Below are 22,617 nucleotides of genomic sequence, written 5' to 3'. Positions count from 1 at the left end.
AATGACTCAAAGTTGAGGCCGATGCTCATTTACCATCTGACAATTTTAGAGTCCCTAAGAATTATGGCAAGTCCACTCTGCCTGTGCTCTGTAAATGCAACAACAAAGCCTGGATGACAGCACGTCTGTTTAAAACACTGCTTACTGAATATTTCAAACTCACTCTTGAGACCTACTGCTCAGGAAGGAAAGAAAAAAGATCTTTTAAAATATTAATGCTCACTGACGATCCATCTGATCACCCAAGAGCTGTGATGGACACGTACAACGAGACTAGCGTTGTCCTCATGCTGCTGACACAGCACCCATCCTGCAGCCCATGCGTCAAGGGCGGTTTTTGACTCTCAAGCCTTCTCATTTGGAAAATGCACTTTGTGAGGCTGTAGCTGCCGTGGACAGGAGCTTCTCTGATGGATCTGGGCTGAGTAAACTGAAAACTTTGGAAAGGATCCATCATTCTAGTTGCCATGAAGAGCAAACATTCATGATTTATGGGAAGAGGTCAACGTACCAACATTAACGAGAGTTTGGAAGAAGTTGATTCCAGTCCTCCTGGATGACTTTGAGGGGTTCAAGCCTTCAGCGGAGGAAGGAACTGCAGACGCAGTGGAAAGAACAAGAGAAACTAGAATTGCAAGTGGAGCCTGAAGAGGGGACTGCATTGCTGCATCTCACGGTGCAGCTTGCATGGACGAGGAGCTGCTTCTTGCGGGCGAACAAAGGAAGTGTTTTTATGAGATGGACTCTCCTCCCGGTGAAGACGCTGTGAAGATTGCTGAAATGACAGCAAAGGATTTAGAATGTGCCATGAACTTAGTTGATGAAGCAGTGTCAGAGCCTGAGAGGACTGACTCGAGTTCTGAAAGGTCTGCCGTGGGGAGAGCACGATCGGACGGCACTGCCTGCTGCAGAGAAATCGTCATGAAAGGCAGGCAAACGGCGCGCCGAGCTTCACTCTTTCTTGATGTTAAGAAATTGCCACATCCACCCGGTTTCAGCACCCACCACTCTGATCAGTCAGCAGCCGTCAACACCGAGGCAAGACCCTCCACCAGCAAAAAGATTAGGGCTCAATGAAGGCTTGGATCATGGTCAGCATTTCTTAACTAATAAACTATTTTTAAATGAGAGTGTGTGCATTGTTCTCTTAAGATATGCTATTGCACACTTAATAGTGTAAACATAACTTCTACGTGCGTTAGGACACAAGAGAGATGTGTGTGTGACTCACCTTACTGTGATCATCGGTTTGTCACGGTGGCCTGGGCTGGGACTCGCAGTCCCTCTGAGGCGGGCTTGGATTCTGTCGCAGCAGCCTGAGCAGACTGGATGGAAGGCAAGCCAGGGCAGTGGTCCCTCTGACTCCCACGTACGGGGGGCGGTGAGAAACGAAAAGACACGTTTCGGAAGTAACCTAAGAAGCAGCTAAGTGAAAACCATTTTAATACCTTTGCATAATAGAAGCCTTGGTCTAGGTTTAGAGGGTCACCCTCTGCTAAGCTAAGCAGCTCAAACTGTTTTAAAATTAGGAAGCAGTAAAGGAAAGACACATGTCGAGAATGAAAATCATAGAATGTTTTATTTTTATTTCTTCTCTTGTTATGCATTCCTATCACCTCAGACAGTGGGGGGAGGTGTAGCGTGGCCACCACAGTCCAACGTCATTGAGTTTGCTGCATCTTTCTGCTGTTTCACAGTTGTCTGTTGTCATGGACATGTTAGACACGTGGTGGTGGGGACCATGACTATCACTGCAAAATGCACGGCGAAACTGGGCATGAAAGCACAGGCAACCTCATCGTTCCCAGCTCTGGCAGCGAGGCACAGCCTGTCTCGCAGGAAGCATCGCCACATAAGTGATGATTACAGTGAGTGACGAGGTAAGGATTGACAGACCGAGGAGCTTCTCAAGAAAGCAGTGCCCTCGGCTTTGGCAGAAAACAGCTAACGTAAAGCACAGAGCATCGTTACAGCTGAGCAGTCCCATAACCGGAGACCTTGGCTGTCCAATTCATTTTATAATCAAGAGTCCTGAGGTCAGCCACCTCTTTGTTTCCAAGATACGGAGGTCTCCTTTGGCTGACAAATTACCTACAACATCATAATAAAACAAGAAACCCTTCCAGGCTGGAGAAAGGCTGAAAAAGTGGAGTGAGTTGGACATTTTGGTAGGTCATAATTTGCGGGATCTGGGGAAGCGCATCGCTTCCAGACGACTCTCAGCCACGTGCTGTCCCAGGAATTCTATCAAGATCTCGTGTAAAAATAACTACACTCCCCAAAGTAAAAATGGAAGTGAACTCTTTGCAAAAATAGCAAATGTTGAAATAAGGGGCTCACCCCTCGAGTGTCAGGCCACAACCAACCTCAGTAGATTTTGTATAACAGGATGCTCAGGGATGGTGAACACTTGACTCGGTTGCATTTCCACACTCATAGTTTCTGCGTTCTGATGTCCAATTTTAAGTTGCAATATTTAGTATTGCACAGACATCTGGCTTGCCTAAAAAAAGAAAATAAAAAAAATTACATGGGTGAGTGAGTTTATTTTTTTACCAAGAGGAAAAATATTTCAATAAGCAGCTATGTTGAGATTAACCCGATGTTACTTGTGCACCATCTGATCTGTCTGAGGAATCTGGCTCATATTCCCCGCAGGAAGATTTTACACGCACGGGAGTGCTCTTTAGCTCTGTAAGACTCATTGTGAGCAGATGAAATGGTTTATGTGGTCCTTCGAAACAGCAAGAGGATGGCGTCAGAGGACCTCAGGGCTCAGTGCGAATCTAAGAGACAGCAGGAGCCTCCACACACACAGCCTAAACCGTTGTGATGGTGATTTCCTGTGTCGGTGTGGCTGCACAGCTGTGCCCAGACGTGTGGCCAAACATTGTTCTAAATGTTTCGCTGAAGGTATTTTTTAGGTAAGATGAATATGTAACTCAGTAGACTTTGAATAAGCAGCTTACCTTTCCTGAGGTGGGTGGGACTCAGCTAGTCAGCTGAAGGTCTTACCAGAGCTAAGACTGGCCGCCCCCAAAGAAAAGGGAGCGGGGAACCCCCTCAGCAGGCAGCCTTCGAACTCAGACGCAACAGCAACTCTTCCCTGGATCTTCAGCCTCACAGTCACGAGCCAGTTCCTTAAAGCAAATCTCTCTCTCTCTCTCTCTCTCTGTATATATTTATATTTAGATACACAGGGAGAGAGAGGCAGAGAGAGTGAGCTATCCTATTGATTCTGTTTCTCAGGAGAAGCCTGATAAGACCTCACACCTCCTGTTTGGTTAAAGGGATGGAAAGAGATGCCTCGTTGATGCACATATTTAGGTGGAACCCTCTCTTGTTGGATGCCGGTGCCGGACTTCCCTTTCTGTTTGTCTCAGATGCACGGGAGAACAGTTCATTGAAGCTGAACCTTGTAAGGAGTCCCCCTCCGGGCAGCGCCCACAGTCTCCCCTGCACAGACAGCCTCCCTGCCCCTGCGCCCTTCCCCTCTGTCCCTGGAGAGAGAAGGTGTTTGGAGCTGAGCTTTAGAGAAAGCAAACAAAGCGAGGTGCACACTGTGGCTGGAGGGGCTCGGGCATCCTGCCGGGAGCCCGTAGAAGCAGGTGCTGCGCGTTGGAATCAAACCGCTGCGGCCTGAAGTTACCAAGGATTTCTTTCTAGAGCCAAGGTTTCTTAATTCACCTCACAGCCTGGTGAATTGATCCTGACAATAATAAAAAAGAACTTTTTTTCAAACCACCCAGCCTCCCTTCCTTCAGCCCCATCTACCGCTACCTGAAAGGCTCCACACTTGAAGCAAGAGCGCCTGGGGCCATCGCTAATTCCACAGATTCCAGAAAACTTCCACAGGCCTTCACTGCTCCAGCCTCTGCTCCTGGAAGACTGTCTCGCTGATTTCAAGTGCATGAAAAGGAAAATCTGTATTTAAAAGTGCACTTCAAAACATAGTTAGAAATCTCAGTCTTCTCATTTCTTACTAGCCTTTCTTGAAGGGTGTGTTGCTGACACGTTTAGAATGACGGCCCCGGGGAGTCTGGGCAGTGGGAGCTGAGAGCAGAGGGATCAGCTCTTCGACCCGCCGCCCGCGTCTCTGCCGCTGCAGAAGGCTGGCTGTGCTTGCCCGCCTGGGCGGGAGCCCTGCTTAGGGTCCAACAGCCAAGGACTCAACTCCTTTCCTGTCACTCTCAGCCATATCATTAATTAGGACAAGATACCTGGAGCCTTGAGCCATGGACTTCTCTCTTATAAAAGGGAATAATCATTCCTACATCAGTGGGTTGTATGTTTATGGATTAAATTAGAAAACTTGTGCCTGTGACATTAAACAGTCAAGGAATGTTAGAGTCTTTCTGCTTTATTACCGGGGGGTGAAGGGGGTGGAGGCCTTTAATAACAGAGCAGTGGTATAACTTCCTGTTTATCAGGGACACTTTATTTACACGATGATCTGGAGAAGGATGCAAGGTGACTTATGCCATAGATAAGTAGAAACACAGATTTTCTACCTGATGGAAGTCAGAAAGCTGGTCAGTTGCAGAGGTGCCACATGCCCCTGGGTCTTCCTCTGAAGGCTTGGTTTTCCACACCATCAGCACTAGAAGTTCTCAGGGCCATGAGAAGCACGTGGCAGGTACTCACCCTTGCACAGAACTTCCCCTTTAAAACAGGGGGTTCCCATGCGTTACCCACAGACCAATCCTTGAAACGGACATGACTGCTATGAATTCTGTTAGTTTCCTACCTAATGGCCGTGACCCTCCACTCTCATCACTTTCTTCTAGTTTCCGAAGCTGTGTGCTTCCTGAGAGGCTAAGGTAACGGCAGCCCCAGGGGCGAATCTTGGTTCGTTTAAGCCTACGGTGGTAATTGCATTCCCTGGCCCGCGGCGGCTTAAGAACTGAGCGTAAGAGGCGATTCTGATGTCTCAGCGCAGTCTGTTCAGGCTGCTCCAGCAAAGTGCTGAAGACGAGGTGGCTTATAAACAACGGAAATGCACGTCTCACCGCTCTGGCGGCTGGAGGTCCGAGACCCAGGCCCGCGCGGCTGCGCGAGAGCGCTCTCCTGCGCGCAGGCCTGGGGAGTCCGCGCACGGCGGCAGGCGGGAGGGCGCCGGCGCGGTCTCTTTATAGGAGCACTTATCCCATTACAGAGCGATCCACCCTCATGACCTCATCACCTCCGGGAGCCCCACCCCCGATACCTTCATATTGGGCTGCGGGGGAGGGGAGGGCGGGCACAAATATTCAGACCACCGTATCTGGTCAACAGCGCATTAGAGGAAACCACTGGCAATTAAAGCGGAGGTGCCGATTCCTAGACGTTTGCCGCCACTGCAGAAAGCACGCAAGGGGCCGTCCTGCCTTCCTGTCTTCAGCTATTGCTGTGTGAGGGTTAGTGTCCAGGGGGCGCTGCAGCCATCCTGGAGCAGCGAGAGGACAAAGCTGAGGATGCAAACCAGAGCATCGAGGACGGCAGAGTCAAAAGACAAAAGAAACTGAACATGTCATTGAGCCACTGAGTGAACCAAGTCCAGACTCAGACTCTACTGGAAAGTCTAAGTGTGTAAGATCGTATTTCCTGCAGCAAAATTCCTGTCTTTTTCAGTCACTTCTAGTTTCTGCCTTGGTCAAAGCTTCCATGTCCATCACATACACTACATACACTGTTCAGCATTAATAATTAACTGAAAACGTTAATTGAGCACCAACTGGGTGTCAGATGTTGCACTGATGCCAGAAGCATGAACATGCAGACTCCGTATCCTCAGGGAACACCCGTGGGGCTGGGCGTGTGTTTTACTGTGTGAGAGCTCTGTGCCAGGGAGCAGTGTGGGGCCTTCTCACTGGTCTCCACATCGCCGACCGTTACCAGCGCCGTCAGCCCCCTACCCTGGTGCCTGAATTATCCTTCATTGAGTTAGTTCCATCATGTCATCCACTTGATTTAAAACCCGGCCCCTGAAACTTGACCAGCACGAGAGGCCCATGGAGGGCTTGTTGAAACGCACATTAGTGGACCCTCCCTCCCAGTCTCGGATCCAGTGGGTCTGAGGTGGAGCCCGAGAATGCCCATTTCTAACCTGCTTCCAGGGGATGCCAGCGCTGCTGGTCCAGCAACCACACTGCAGTGACTGCAAGCCAACACGGTCAAGTCCATATCACTTGGCAAAGCACCCTTGTCCCTGGATCGTGGCTCAAGCTTCTATGCATTTTCACGTATTTATCCCTCTGGCTAGAACGGGTGTTCCCACCTTACACAAAACCCGATTTTCCCCAGTCTTCTGTGAAGTCCTAGATAAAACGTGCTCTGCGGTCTGTAGCTTTCCCACGCCCCTTTAATGATATACACACGTTCGTGGTTGATGAATAGACCCTTCCCCGTGCTTCCTTGTTATTTCTTTACGTAGTTTCCAGATCCCATCGTTCTGAGATTTTGCTGTTTGGCTTCATCACTTGTGAGTTCCAGGTAACAAAAAATCCAGCGTATTTATTGCATTAAAACACGGGCGTTTATATAGGAAATGGATTGTGTGCAGTCTGTTTTTTTTACATTTTTTATTGATTCATAATCATTTTACAGTGTTGTGTCAAATTCCAGTGTTCAGCACAATTTTTCAGTCATTCATGGACATATACACACTCATTGTCACATTTTTTGTGCAGTCTATTTTTGAACCTCCATCTCCAGACACGATATATGACACATAGTCTGGCCTGAAGTTTGTGAAGTGAATGTCAAACAGTGTAAGTGACAGACAAGAGTGCTTTCATTTCAAATTCTGTTTTGCGATATAAGTGAAGTGTTGAAACGCAGTTCAGAGAGATACGTTTAATATTACAGTGGGCCACCAAATTGTTGACTCGAGGGGAAATCAGATCATTTGTCAAGAATAAAAGGCACTAGTCTCTCTAAGCAGTATCAAAATCATTGCATTTAATGTAAAAACCTGTCTTTTACTTAAGTCATAATATTTTCTCTGGCAAAGATTTTGATTGTAAAGTTCACCTGAAAGAACTGCAAATTACTTATTTTTCTTTATTATTCTAGTACTATTCAATAAGAATATTGAATTTGTTTGAACAAGATATCATTTTTATCGACAATTCTTTTTTTTTCCAGGAAATTAACAATCTCCAAAAGTCAATGAGTTCAATGAATTTTATTAACACAATTTGTGCTTGATTGACAAGTAAATGCACGTTTGTCTATACAGTTATAATTTAAACAAATCAAATATGTTATAATTGAATTATAGTTGACCCTTGGACAACACAGGTTTGAACTGTGCAGGTTCACGTACACATGGATTTTTTTCAATAATACAGATCTGGGATTGGTTGAATTTCCAGGATGCAGAACTGAGGATATGGAAGGCCAACTGTGAGGTCATACAGGGATTTTCAACGGCACAAAAAATTAGCACTTGTAACCCCCCTGTTGTTCAAGGATTCACTCTTTCAGAGAGTAATTTACACAGTAAAAAATAAACAGATACAATTAGCTTATATGATTAATATGAAGGGTAACTGTTGCAACGGTCTCAAAATAACAACATTGACTTTAAAGGAGTGTTTTGCAAAGTGTGTCCTGCAAGCCATTTCTCTCAGGTTTGCAGTGAGATAAGGAACCTTCACCAGAAAGCAAGTGAACTGTATCACCGAGGTCAGCGTTCACTCCTGGGAACAATATTTTTATAGAAGGATTTTATGAACCACCCAGTGTATTGATTTCCATTTCGTTGGCAAAGGAACTATTTGGAAACCAAAATTTTAAAAAGAATTCCATGTATGGTGTCTTTAAATAATGAAATACTTAGGCATAAATTTAACAAAACATATGCAGGATACATAAGGCAGAAAACTAATGAAAAGGATCAAAGAAGACAATGGTGGAGAGACATTCTGTGTTCATCTATGGAAAGAGGGAAAAAAATTGTCAATTTTCCTGAAGGCTATCTATAGGTTTAATGTAACCTTTAGAAGAACAAAGGACTTACAGTTTTTAAAAATAAGAATTCAAATTGGATTCGGATTTGTTTCTGGTGAAATCACTGGATTATACAAAGTTTGAAATCACGTTTTCAGTGTCCTGTATTATTTTTATATATGCTTGTACAGTCCAAGTGTAGAAAGCCTTTGCTTCACATGATACAAATGCATTTCAGAAGAATGAGATGTGTCCTAGGAAACCCAGTAGTTGGTGAGTGAAGTTACTGCGGTGTCCGTGAGCTGCTTTGTACTAAAAGTGAAGAACCCTGTTCCCTGTTTTATTCAGTGGGGTGCTTCAGAGAAGGACCTGGCGAACGTCTCCCCCAGGGAAGCCCGACGCTTGTCGCTTCCTCAGTGCAGTGTCGGACCTCGGGGAGGTGCTCATCAGGTCCGGCTTTCTTTTTCTACCAGCCTTTTACTATGCCCAGCACTCAGCGCTAGGCTTGGCACATAATAGGTTCCTAATCAATATCTTCTTCAAATAACAAGTTGGAACATTTTCTAATTTTACAAATTCTGCCTGTCTTCCAGCTCCCTGTTATTGCAGAAGGACAGGCTCCCAGAAGTGGCCGCCACGCGCGGCTCTGTCCCCAGGTGGATCCCCCTTGCCGCCTGCCTTTGCAGGAGGCTCTCAGCGCGGGCGCCTCACCCAGGCTCCTGCAGACTGCGGTCCCCGCCCTGGGACTCAGCGCACAGATGGTTTCCTGCCCCTTCTAATGACAAAGGAAAACGTGCCTTTATGCGGAGTGACTCACGTGCGTGTTCTAAACCGATTCTGGAAACAACCCTATTGCAAGTCATGAGCGGTTTCCTCACTAGTTTTGTGGACGGTGGCGCTGAGACTGCCAGCGTTTAAACAATCCGGTAAAGAGTCTAGGAAGCAGGCTCTTCCCTGGAGTGTAGCCCGTGTGTGCCGGGAGGGGCGCGCGAGCTCTGCCCCGCTTACTCGTTCAGCGTCTCGTTGTCCAGCGCCTGTTAGAGGACAGACGTGATGCCTGGTCCAGGGTCCCTGACGCCCCGTCCTCACGGGCTGGCGGGACGGGGAAACGGTAAATATCAAACGGCACGATTGCGTTAAAACCGTGAAATGTGCGGGAAAGAGAAGCTCAGGTGGGTGGCTCCCCCCGAGCAGGGGCAGCAGGGCTCTGCGGCAGCAAGTTTTACCCTGAGGAAAAAGGAGGGGAAGGGACGGGTAGGAATTAGGGGCAAAGGAGGGACATCGTCCTCTGGCAGAGGAATCCCGAGGACCTGGGCGGTGACCCAGGGGTTGTTGGGCAGGAGGCAGACGGAGCCCGGCCTGCGATGCATCTTGCAGGCAGGCGTGGGGCAGGCCAGGGCCCCGCGAGGTCTTGTGGTGGGTTTGGCATTTTCTCTTTAGGGCCGTAGGATGCTCGGAAGCACTTTTTATAGAGACCGGCATGGAGGCCATGAAAAAGCTGATCCGATCTCACAGACGTGTTGAACAGTCTTATGGTTACCGGGGCAAACGGGGTGGGAAGGGATGAATTTGGGAGTTTGAGATTTGCAAAGGATGAAATGACAACCTCTCTATATAAAAACAGGTAAAAGACAGATTTCCTCTGTGCAGCACAGGGAACTGTATTCAATACCTTATACTAACTCTTAATGAAGAAGAATATGAAAATGAATACATATATATATATATATATATATATATATATATATATATATACACACACATATATGCATGGCTGGGACACTGCTGTGCACCAGAAATGGACACATTGCAACTGACTGTACTTCAGTAAAATGAACAAGCTCCCTCCAAAACACAAAACTAAATATGAAATTCCCTGATTTGAAGAAAGCACAATAGTCCAATATATTACAATTATACTTTTTATTCTGGATCCTAGATTGTTCAAAGGGATGAAATAAAACAACTCATTCATGCTAAATATTGATCCAGTGAAATAGAATCTAGACCTGCCCCCACATGGCTCCCAGAACCCCGTCATTCAAGAGGCAGATGATGCTGAACTGTACAGAGGTGAGAGTCACCTCCTTTTGTTTCCTTTGCTCTTCCAGATTTTTCTGCTGAAGTTCCTGATCCTGATGTGATAAGAAGAGCTCACAGACTGGACAAACAATGAAAGCAGCTTTAAGAAGAAGAGCCAGCATCCTGTAGCTGTGAGGTCAGCCAGGTAACGTGAACGCCCATTAAAGGACAGTGTGTGCTCGTATCAGTCCTGTGGGTAAAGTATCACTGCCTTTTCTATTTTATAGGAGGAAGAAAATGGCTAACCAACTTTCTGGAGTGTAGACTTGTATACTCAGGGTTCCCAGAGAAATAGAACCCCAGAGGCCTCAATGGATAGAGATTAGATAGAGAGATGAATGTGATAAATAAATATGGGAGACAGATTTGTTTTAAGAAGTTGGCTCACAAGACTGTGGGTGCTGGCAAACCCAGAATCTGCAGAGCAGACCAGCAGGCTGGAAACCCAGAGGCAAATCCTCTTCCTCAGGGGATCTGGTCCTTTGTCCTTCAGGCCCACAACTGATTGGATGAGGCCCACCCACGTTCTAGAGGGAAACCTGTCTCCCTCGGTCTGCTGACTACTCAGCCTTAATCACAGCTACAAAATGTTCACATCAACAGCTCGATTGGCGTTTGACCTGACAACTGACACCACAGTCTAGTTACAGCGACACATAAGATGAGACATCACAACCACCAAGAAGTGTTGGCTTCAGAGCACAAGTCGGACTTCTGCAGAGGCTCTGAGCCAGAGCATGCAGTGCGGGGACAGCTTGATGAAGAGAGAAATCCCAAGTGTGCAGTGTTTGGCCACCTTACGGGATGACGACTAAGACTGGGTGACACGGGAAGGGACTTAAGAAAAATGCGAAATGAGAAATCTGGGTACAGGTTATAAAAACAGCAAAACATAGTGTGAATTATATAACAATTGATCAATTGTAAAAATTCTAGAGGAAACTTCAGCTTAGGTTGAAAATGTTGAGATGGCAGATTTCGTTTTTATTTTCCAAATCTTATGTACAAGCAGGTATGACTCTCATTATCAAACTACACCCATGCAGTGTGCACACACAGCCACACACAAATACACGTTCACATGCGAAGCCCGCTTGTCATTATGGTTTGGATTTTAATCTTTTATGTTGACAGAATTTCACACCCACTGAAGTTGCAAGAACAGAACAAGGGGCCCTTAAACAGCCTTCACGCATACACACATATACACATACACATCCCCGCCCATGCACAAGTATCTCACGTGTGCAAATGTCTATGCACGTAAGCTACTTTTCTGAACCGTTTGAGAATAATTTTACCCCATTGCAGCCCCTAGTCCTGCAGTGTGCATTTCCTAACAAGGACATCCTCATTCAGAACCAAAAAAATAGTTATCATCAGACTCAGGCATTGAATAGCAAATCAAATGAACATTACCTAATCCTCAGTCTGTTTTAAAGTTTTCTCGATGGTTCCCACTGATGTCCTTTTTGTATCTTTTCCCTGGTCCAGGATCCAGTGGTCGGTCCTCTTTGTTCCTTCTTTCATCCGGAGCAGCAACTCATGGAGGCAGATTTTAAGTAAACATAGCAGCGTTTGTGGGTTAGCTCTTCCTCTTCCAAGTAATTACCTGAAGAAATTACACGCTTACCCGCAAGGTGCTGCCTTTCATTCGAAAGTTTCTGGAGTCTTTCGCTGAGACTCTCTGCTGCTGTCGTCTCATTGGCCACACAACACGACCCAGGACCGTAAAGTTCAAGGCTGCTTTCTTCAGCTGTAATCGCAAACCTGTCTGGCAGTCTTTGCTCAATGCCTTTCGCAGCTTCCAGAAATCACACCCATCCCTAACAGCAAAAATAATTTTAAGATGTGATCTCCTTCAGAAACAGAAATCATTCATTCTGATTGGAGTTCCGGCAGAGGAGAAAATCATTCCCCCAGAGCAGAACATCATAGCAGGAACCGATTCCCGAAGGGACGACTTGCAGCTCTGCGCCGTGGTCACTGCCACGAAGCCGTTATGAGTAACTGACACGTCTCTACGGAACACCTTGGGAGGGGTGTATCGATGAAGCCATGAAACTTCCGGATGCAAAGAAAAACCCAAGAAAACAGTTCTTGTAAGTCCAAATCATCTTCGAAGTGATGACTTTAATTCTGCTAATATTTCCCAATAATTTATAAATTATTCTTTCTCTTTTTTTAATGTTTATAGATTATTTTCCCACCTTTGTCCTTCTTTGGATTTATCTTTCTCTTCATTGTTGATTAATTTCTCTTTCATGAAGTGTATGACACTTTGTCAATTAAAATATCTTGAAATACCGTATCACATAAATAAATTATTAAGTGAATTACAGTGAAAGAGATACATTTTTTGGCATCTTGCTCAATGAACACATGCAAAATTAATTTAATTTCCGTGTCTGTGAAGCGTATTCTTGGTCTGTTGCGGGCAGCGCTCTGAGGAGAATCCTCTGGAATACTCCATCTAGAAGCTGTCACCTTACAGCCCGTTTTGCTAAATATCAAGGCATATCTTCAGCCTGTTATACAAATAAGTTATACGATGTTGGAGCAACTTCCTTCTGCAGTTTTACCCAGAAATACCTACTCTTATATTCTTTATGCTCTCTGTAGGTTAGAAATCTACTAATTTTCCAGACACAGGAAAAATAATTTAAACCACATGTTCGACAAATGTTTTCCGGACTCATAATCCTTGACTTGAGACTGAGTTTTGTTGTTACTGAAAACTGTCCAGGGGCCATGACAGGTGATGCCAAAATATTTGAGAAATATGACGGGCGCACAGCGAATCTAAGAGTCCAGGAGGATGGAGAAACACAAGTGCAGGGCGTGGCAGGGCTGCAGATGGTTCTCCGCCCGGCAGGTTCGTGGTTCTGGAAGTCACTGCAAAGCAGCGACAGGCTTTGGCATGTTCCGACCAAGCTCACGTCTCTGCCTGGCTCTGGCCGTGCATGACCAGCTGTTTCTTCCAGCGATTAGTCCTCCTTCCTTTCTAGATTCAGGAAGTCCTGCTTTTCTGGACTTCCTTCTTGGTCATATGTATGCATCATTCTGATCAGAGTCCAGCCAGCAGAGAGCATCGCTCACACTATCCCGGAAGGAAGAGGCGGGCCCCCGGCTCCCCTCCAGCCTCCTCCCATTCTCCTCTGCTGTTGTGGATTTTATCTGGCACTTCAGGTGCTTCTTTCAGGTTTGTGATTATACATTTCAAGCAAGAACAATTAAAATGGCTGTGAGAGTTTTCTCCAGCCATGTTCAGCTGCTTGGTGTAAGAAGATAGTTAAGCAGGGTCTGCTTTGGCAAGAAAATACGACAGTCAAAGGAATGTGTAATGAAGTTAAAGACGCTTTTAAAGAAGTGGCTTATGTCCAAACCACGACGTCTCAGAGAGGCCAGAAAGAAAGTGCAGAGACAAGGATGAGAGGAAGAGGGATGGGCGCACCGGGGGCCTGGAGTAGTTAGAGGGTTAGCCCTAACGGAGAAGTAAGAGATGAGGGTAGCAATGCAGACTTCACACAATGAGCAGTTCAGAAATGGCCCAGGGGCTGGTAACTGCAAGGCTGCTGTCTGACCTGAGACCATGTTGCTGATGTGGACCCAGGAAGGACCACAGAGCAGGGAAGACAGAGACACACGGAAACCTAGTGTTGTGGGATACTCACCCTGCGATGCTGAAGTCACCGCGTGGGTATGATTTAGTCTGCGCCCCACACGGCTGTAGTTTGAGCACCACACGAAGGTGCCAGCCTGGCCCCCACCGTGACTGCAAAAGGCGGTGCTTTCTGCCCGGAGAGGGGGGCCCAACTTTCCCCACCATCTGAGCATAGATGTGCCTTTTCTAATTTGCACAAAGGTGATTTATAATGTCTGTTTCCTTAATCTCATTTAAATTTTATATATTTGACTCTTGCACAAGTTTTCCAGAGGACATTACACATGAAATTAGGAGGCTGCCTAAATGAAACCAACGCCTTCCCCTCTCAGAGAGCTGTGTACTGTCTTACCTTAGACAACAAAATGTGTATTCGCAATTGGATTTAGCCTCTCAGATTTAAATACACCTTATTTTTTTCATTATTTTTATAGACTCTATTTTTAGAGCAATTTTAGGTTCACAGCACACGCAACCAGGGTGTTCCCACACACACCTTTGTCCACGATCGCCGTCCTGCACGAGTGCTTGCTGCTTTTGTTGTAAACGATGTGCTGATGTTGACAAGTTATTATTCACTGAAGTTCATTGCTTATGTTAGGGCTCATCCTTGGTGTTGGGTTTGGTCAAATGTACAGTGACATGTGCCCACCGTCATTGTCTCATGCAGAGAAATTTTACTCCCCTAAAGACCCTCCGTGTCCCACCTATACATCCTAGTTGTATATTGATACAAAATCAGGAAGACAGCAAATGTTTATAGAAAGAATCAAGAAAACGTCTTATGTCTCCAGGGTAAAGTCCTTCCACCACATTACCGCGTTCCTATTATGGGGCAGGACGCGTGCCCCCCAGACCCGCTTCCAAGAGGGGCCGACTGGCTCCCAGCTCCTTCAGGGTTTTCCTCAGCTGCGAGAGCTGCCCCGTCCAAGACCCTGGGTCAGAGGACCACCCGCATCCAGGGACTGGCTGCAGAGCGGTATAGACACCCAGATCACTGAGAGGCCACTGTGACAAGGGGTGTCTGCTACAGAGCCCCTGTAGGGACGGACGAGCCGCATCTTGTTTCTCTCTCTGCCCCATCCTGCTCCCCCACCCCCACCCCAGATGTTTACCTCCAAGGAACATCCCCACCGCCAAGCTCCACCTCCACACCCGCTTGAGGGAACCCAGCCGGTGGTGCCTCCTGAGGTGGGAAATGACCTCCTGGTTTTCATATTTCACAGATGAAAACACTCAGTGTCAGAAAATGTCGGTGAAAGATCAAGATGATGTGCTCGGCCAGCGGCAGGAGCTTCGTGGGGGCCGGAGTCTGGGCTCCTTGAAGCGGCTTCTGAGGACGTCTGCCCGGAGGTCCCCGCGCTGAGCGGCGGGTCGCCTGGTGCTTCCGGCTCCGTCTTGCCTCCTGTGGGAGCTGTGGGCACCGAGGACTCTGCAGGGTCTGGAAGAGAAAATAAAAGGGACGATGAAAGCGGCTGAAGCCTTCGCCCACGGTGACCCTGAGCCCCCAGAACCAAAAGGCCGGTCTGAGCTCACCTCTGTCGTACGGCCTGCGCTTCGTACGGCCTGCGCTGCGTGCGCCCTCGGCTTTCGGAAATGGTCCGTGGAAAACAAAAACACGGATCCGAATTGATGCTGTTTCTACGGCTGGTAACTAATCCAAAGAGGTTAAAAATACTGTGCCCAGCAAGGCCTTGGGGTCCAGGGCTGCAGGGCTGAGGCGAGTCAGTCACAGAGTGAAGTCCGCAGCCTCGGGGAACCACCCCGGCGCCCTGCCGTCAGCCTTGCCAAGGGGACCCTGCAGTGGACAGAAGCCAAGCCGGCCCGTGTGCGGGTCCTGCAGGCCCCGCTGAGTTCTCGGGACACTTCGTGACCTGGCTGATTCACACCTTCTCCTGCTCTGGTGACAGTGGCTGAAAGGCTAGTCCTAAGGACCAGGGAATACAGATTCCACACAGCGTCACTAAGCCAGCATTGTCTCGCTTGAAATGAGTGACACAGATCTACAAAGAGTCATTGTCATGTAGTAACAGTGCGTATATAAAATAAAGTCTCAAACATGTACAGACAGGACTTTATAGTTTGTAGAACAGAAGCCGTGGTGATAATGTGAGCCTGGCTGAGAGCACGACCCTGCAAGACAGCCCACACAGGCCTGACAACTCGGCCCGAGGGAGATGCCCTCTTTAGCATAAAGAAGGTATTCTGTCTTCAGTTCCGCATTGGAATTCAAATTCCAGCATTGCCAAACTTTGAAAGTTTAGGATTATTTTCAACATTCTGGTAACTTCTACTGAAATGCAAATGTCCCTGAAAGACTGAAGACTCTAAGTCACCCTATTACCACATGTGGGCAGCAATCACTGCAGAGCACACAGAGCCACACACACATGCACACCACACACGCACACACAGATCTGGTAAATGACAAAGAAGAAGTCCGAGATTAGGAAAAAGTGTGACGTTAATGGAACCGTGCTGCCAAGAATCTATGTCCGGAGCGCTTGGTATGAAGGACTTGGCATCTAAATCAGGAAGCTGACCAGACAAAACTTGGTCCTCAAGATGCAAAAGCATGTGGCCCCATAAAGGAATGGCTGGCAGAAATGTTTTTAATTTCCCAGACATTGCAAATATGTTGGCAAATCTATAAATAATGTTTAAGAAAAGTATTAAAAATATTCTCACGGGGGTCACTTCAGCTACCGAATACACAGGTGACACTAACAACTGATACGAAGACATGACTGCTGTTAGTCATCTTTTACTCAGTCCCCCTCTTGCAGATAGTGACACAGCAAAGGTGACAATAATTCCAGCCCCAGGATTAAACTGACAACAGCTGAACATGTTTTCTAGTAAGAGATATTTGTAATTTCGAAGTCTTACAAAAAGTAAAAGAAAAAGAGCGTAACTTTTTGCTACGTGTGCAAACACTCTGTTGTGGCATTCTGTCAGGGTCTACAAAGGCGATGAAAATCGTAACGATGGCGGTGATGGTCATGAAAGATGAGCTGTGCCCTCTGGCGATGCTTTTTCAGGTCCCAGCTTGCAGTCGCCCTCCCCTTGCAGTGGGGATGTGTCGTCCGAGAGATCTGCAGCGACACCCTTCACAACAGATGAGCGTCCGGGCTCCTCTCACGGCAACAGCCCTGTCGGCTCTTTTTCAGAACATCTGCTTTTACGTTGCCCACGTTACCCTCATGGGTATGCTCTGCTGGGATGATGCAAAGGTGACAGACACTTGATCCGTGACTTTAAGAGCATGCTTTTCTTTGGGTGCTTGTAGTTTTCAAAACACCGTGTGTGCAGGAAGCAAGATTTCACGTGTACAGGAGAAAGCTGGATGGAGCTCAGAGCTAGGCAGGGGGAGCTCAGAGCCCTGGAACAGAGTCTTCCGGGTCTGCAAGAACTGATGGCTTTATTTTAATGCCTCCTGATTCAGAACCAGACAAAAGCTGGATGTCGACTCACACCCTAAACCCTGGGCTGTGCTCACAGGGGTGGCTGTGGCGGGTGCAGCCACAACCTTGCAGTCAAAGCAGTTCCCTGCAGACACCTGTTGTCCCCAAGCAATGGTCTCAAATCTCATGACTGACAGTGGCTGTGGCCTGACTCTCACCTGTGGGAGGTGAGGGGAACAGCTGAAGGGCAGCTGCATTCAGGAAGCTCTACAGAAGCAGAAGCAGGTGTAGAAAGGTTAGAGAGGCTTTTTTTTTTTTTTCCTGCTCAGAAGGAGTGATTTGATCAGCCATCCAGAAGCGGAGCAGAGGTTCAGCCTCACCTACTCACATGTCCTGGACGTGACGGACAGATGACAAATGTGCCCTGGTGCCGTGGGGATTGAAATGAAGAACTTATTTCTGGGGCTTCTGGGTTATTGATGGCTGTATTTCTAGAGAAAAACTCCCTCTTAACTCTGTCTGGCTTTCTTTGTAGGAGGAAAAATTCACTGGAATAAGAAGATTTTGAAAGTGAGGACGTGAAATTAAAAGGAAATTTAAAACGCAGCATCGCCGTACAGCAGGGGACGAATGGCGTTATGCCTTGACTATTTTTTTATTAAAATTAAAAGAGGCGCTATTTTTTAAGATGAAAAAACTAAACCTTTAGCAATAATACAAATATTAAAAAAAAAGTGATAGAAGTTCTGGTAGATTCAAAAAAGATTGTGTATTTTCTGGGCACCTTCCTTTCAGTAAGTCTGACTAAGCCACTGAGCATTCCTCCAGGGGGCTGATTTCTCCTCAGGTAACATGTGAGGCCAGTTCTGCACTGTTTCCTCAGGAAATGTAAGGTTAACCATCCTCCAGTAAATTCAGATTTCAGGAATAATATGCTCACATTTCTCAGGATCAGGAGAGTCCTGTAAACTTCTAAACTAGCTGAATTTTTTTCTAGCTGTCAGTTATTTAAGAAGTTGATTTTCCGTGGAAGTTGCTTTCTCATCATTTCATTTTAGGCTGCCAAGAGAAGCTACGGAAAGATCCAGGGTGAGGTGGCCTTCATTGCTTCTGAATTTTCATGCTCCATGGACACTTACAGAGTAAGAACATTTTAAGCATGGACTATGCCTTGGGAATAACTCAGCTCTCCAAGTTTCTTCTGTAGAGCACGGAGAACTACATTCAATGTCTTGTAATAACCTTTAATGAAAAAGAGTATGAAAACAAATCTGTGCATGTATATGCAGGACGGGGACACTGTGCTGTGCACCAGACATTGACACAGTGTAGCTGACGGTGCTTCAATTAAAAAAAAAAAAGGCCAAATAAGCAGCTTCTCAGGAAATCTAGAGCTCTGTCACTCACAGGTGAGCATCAGTGAAATAAATCAATATCTTAAAGACGGAATTATAAACTCGGTATAAAAGAAAAGGAAGGAACCTCTCAGCCCGTCCCTCATTTATAGTGACAGCACAATCCACACTCAGAATGAGCAGCTCCCCATCCCCGCCCTAATCACTACCAGATGCGCTTTTGGAGCATGCAATGTTTCAACTCCCAGCATAGCCTGTCTGAGTCTTGAGATGGAGAATTGTTCCTTTTTACTACTGTGCAGTGTGTACGTCTGAAACGTCTTGTTTTACTACAAAAACGTGACTTTGCTTCAAGCTGGTCCTACTCTGGTGACACAAATGTAAGGGAATATTTCATGTGATGTTGCTGGGGAAGCAAATGTGACCGTTAACAAATAAATAAATAACATTTGTTGATTTTTTTATCTTCTGTTTTGCCAATGCTCTGAGTGATCTCATAGAAGGCATTTTTTTGTGTGTGTGTGAGTAACCACAGTCTTTAACTTTAGCTACTTTAATACTTGGAAATATTTTCCTCACCTTTTCCCTGGGTAGCAAATTAAAATAAAGGACCATTACTATTGTTTTTTTCAAATTGAAGCACCGTCAGTTACAATGTGTCACTCTCTGGTGTACAGCACAGTGTCCCAGTCCTGCATATACATACATATATTTGTTTTCATATTCATTTTCCATTAAAGGTTATTATAAGATATTGAACAGAGTTCTCCTCTACAGAAGAAATTCGTTTTTTATCTATGTTTATATATAGTGGCTATCATTTGCAAATTTCAAACTCCCAAATTTATCCCTTCCCACCCCTTGCTTTTTAGTTTAGAAGTATTTCATCTTTTTCTCAAATAAAATGCACTCACATTATTTTCTGCAATAATCTCAGATTTATAACTGATGCAGTCTCCAATTTTTATTAATTTTGGATTCTCACAGTGTGCAGCAGGCTCATATTTTAATCACAAGGCACGCATGAATCCTTCAGCTCGGTTCTGGGGTTAGGACTTTCATTCATTAGAGCAGGCCAGCATGATTTAATGATGTTTCATGGTTTCTGCACGGTTTCAGCAGTTTCACGGGCTGATCCTTCTGCAAACAGAAAGCCAGCTTCGGAGTTTACATACAGCCGCGGAAGGTCACTCGGCTTTTCTTTCTTTCTTTCTTTTTTTTTTTCCCCCTTCCTTAGGAGAAGAACCTGTTTATTGTTTTATTCTGTAACATTTAACCAGCCCCCAAGAATAATTTCAGCGGAAACACGCACAGGGTGAACACCAAAACAAATGCCCACACCCTGGGAGCTGAAAGGAAGTCCTCCTGCGGATCTCGGGGGGTTGCACCCCTCCCCGCTCCTGATGCATCTGCCCCGCTCCCCTCGCCCCACTCCCATCGCGCAGCCGCAGACTCGCGCCCCGCCCCGCGCCCGCGCCGCCTGGGCCAGACCCGCGTGTCTGATGCGGGCACGGCGAGCCGTCGGAGGCTGACGGGCACGTCACCTGTCACCGCCCAGGGGCCCTCCCGCGTCTCCGGGTTCACGCAGGATTTATTTTAGGCGCGCACATTTCTCATCTGTGATCTTCACATCGCATGCACAGTGAGAAACAGCACCTCTGCAGGAAAAAGCTCTCCGGGTCGTTCTAGATGTAAGTCAGCGGAGGGGAGCGGGAAGGACTGAGTAATGAGATGCGTTTTCCCGGGAATCCAGAGACACGGCTTGTCGCCAGAGCAGCTGCTCCGGCCTCTCTCCGTTCACGATGAGAGCTGTCAAACTGGATGCAGGCTTCTCTTCGCCCCGGAAAGGGCTGGCTTTCCTTAACAGGGTTCTTCTCTGCCGGTCTGCTCGCCGCGGGCACCCATGCTGCTGTAAGTGTGCACCCTCCGACGCTGACCTTTAAGCGTGTGCTCTCCAAGCTTCACCAGGTTAGGGAAGCCAAATCGCACAAGTTAAAAACTCGAGGCTTCTAAATCACCAAAGAGCACGTGTCAGCAACGCGCTTTGGTGACTTTAACAGTCTGCCTCGTGATGCCAGGACGACATCCGTTTACTCATATCTACATGCATTAGAGGACAAAACCTGCCCGTACTGGATGCTGAATAGGCCACTTTTCTTATGTGTCCCTCTGACGGTTTTAATTATCGCAAATGCACAAGACTAGCATCTTACAGGTCAGTGGGGACGCGAGATCCGGCTCACCAGCAGGAAACACAGGTGGGCCTTCAGTGAAGTGTTTCTTTCCTCTGACACCTTCAGCAATAAAGTAGGGGAGGGGAGAGGCATCGCCAGTCAGGCTTCAGGTGTATTCACCAACCCAAGCACCTAGACATAAACGTGAGTTCCTAGAAGGAACTGATTCAGGAACCTCCCAGAGAAGTCACCCAACACCAAATGGGATGGTCCAGCATGAAGAAGGCAGGCATCAGGCTGTCACATCTCTGTTGTGCACACATTACACACACACACACACAAGTGTGGGTATGAGTAAACACAGACACAGAGCATCTTAAAGCATTTGGACATCACATCCTATAAATAGCCACCAGGAGCATTCAGCGTTGGGACTGCCTGGGGGGAAGGGCATGAAGGGCAAAGTCATTTTTGGATTCAGATGCCAGGTGCAGTGCAGCTGCATGGTGTTTCCAGATCCGTATGCAAAGCAGGACCACCTGCTCGTAGGGGGACACAGCCTTCCAAGTCTTAGTCTCATCTGAATACTGACTTTCCATGCTGCCTTTTGCAGGGAACGTTCATATCAGGGACTACGACTGGACAGTTCACCCAGAGCCTGGCTCTGCGATTCAGTGTGCTGATGGGGGAAAACCATCTCCTGTTATCTCGGGCAATCCTCGAGGCTGAAATCAGTGCCAGAGCTTCCCTTGAGTCGAGGTTCACCCTGCGCTCAAAATAACAGCTTTCCCTTCTCCCTCATGCGAGTCGCTGGAACATGAGCCTGGGATTCTTGTATGAATATTCCCGCACGAACGTGTTGCTGGCAGCGAAACATGCGGTTCGTAACCAGAAGACTGCGAGTCCCTCGTGAAAAGGGAGGGGAGGAAACATTTCATCTCAGTTAAAAAAAGAAAGAAAGAAATGCAATTTCTTGCTCTAAAAGGTTGACTTGAATACTGGGAATAGAAATGACTCTTAATCCAAAAGGCAGTTCTCCATGGTCTGAGTCATTTCCCCAACATAAATGAGAGAAATTTTTCTTTAGATTGGAAATCATTTCAATTTCAATTAATGTTAGCTCAGAAACAAACCTGGCTTATATCTAAAATAAGAGTGAAATAGAGATCGTCCTTCAAATGCAAGCTTGGAACTTGTGTTATAGAAAATGTGTGTTTAGACTCGGCAGGGCTCCCTAATTCTCTCAGTAATTAGATGTCGAGACATCTAGCCTTTTGTCCAGTCGGTAGGCAGCAGTTCCATCAGTCAGACACAACGTGGAGATAATGGGGAGGATCCAAGCCTCCACGATGGACCTTGTGAATCTAACTCACTTTGCCCTCTTAGTGTGTTGGTTTGTGATGAACCAGCCCTCTGAAAGAGTGCCTGAGGAACAAGGTTATTTCCAGGATCGCCAAGATTTCTATTAGAGGTGGTTTGCTTCCAGAATCTCAAATTTAAAGGAAAGAAAAGAAAAGAAATGATCCTCCCCTCCTTAAGTATTTATTAAGTGAGAGGATATTAAGTAAAACTATCAAAGTATCATGTTCCTACCACGTGCCAGGCTCTGTCTGATGTTTTCCCAGATGAATTTCCTACTTTAATCTTTACAACAGACCCAGAAGGCTGAGGTTTAGACCTAGGTCTGCCTCTAAATGGGAGATCTCTGGAAAAACCACTCCTTAACTTTCTGCAAATAAATGTATGAAGTGCCCCTACTAGACACTCTTCGTAAAGTGAAAACAACATGGAATAAGATGAACAGTGTCTCACTTTTTGGGCAAAATCTCAAGACCTTAAGACCAAGTCTATTAAACATGTTAAATCTTTATCCATTTATAGCCAGATCTTAGAAAAAGATCAGAAATGCCCAAGAACATTAACAATAAAAACAACAACAACAGAGTGCTGTGTTCTGTGTTTATAATGGAGTGGATGGCAGCAGAGACGAACTCTCACAGACAGAA

The 22,617-nt window shown here is 46.5% G+C and overlaps 1 long non-coding RNA gene across 1 annotated transcript; it reads right to left on the bottom strand.

Annotated features, from left to right (window-relative positions):
• Positions 1-1,560: 1,560 nt before the first annotated feature.
• On the bottom strand, positions 1,561-4,658 carry LOC140685945 (uncharacterized). The gene is made up of 3 exons (XR_012059413.1): positions 4,512-4,658; positions 3,781-3,896; positions 1,561-2,503 (listed from the first exon to the last, which is right to left on the bottom strand). It is a non-coding gene; the product is annotated as an uncharacterized lncRNA (long non-coding RNA).
• Positions 4,659-22,617: the final 17,959 nt, after the last annotated feature.

Source organism: Vicugna pacos, chromosome 15 (genome assembly GCF_048564905.1).
Source record: "Vicugna pacos chromosome 15, VicPac4, whole genome shotgun sequence".
Lineage (NCBI taxonomy): Eukaryota > Metazoa > Chordata > Mammalia > Artiodactyla > Camelidae > Vicugna > Vicugna pacos.
This window is presented reverse-complemented; position numbering and strand designations above follow the sequence as displayed.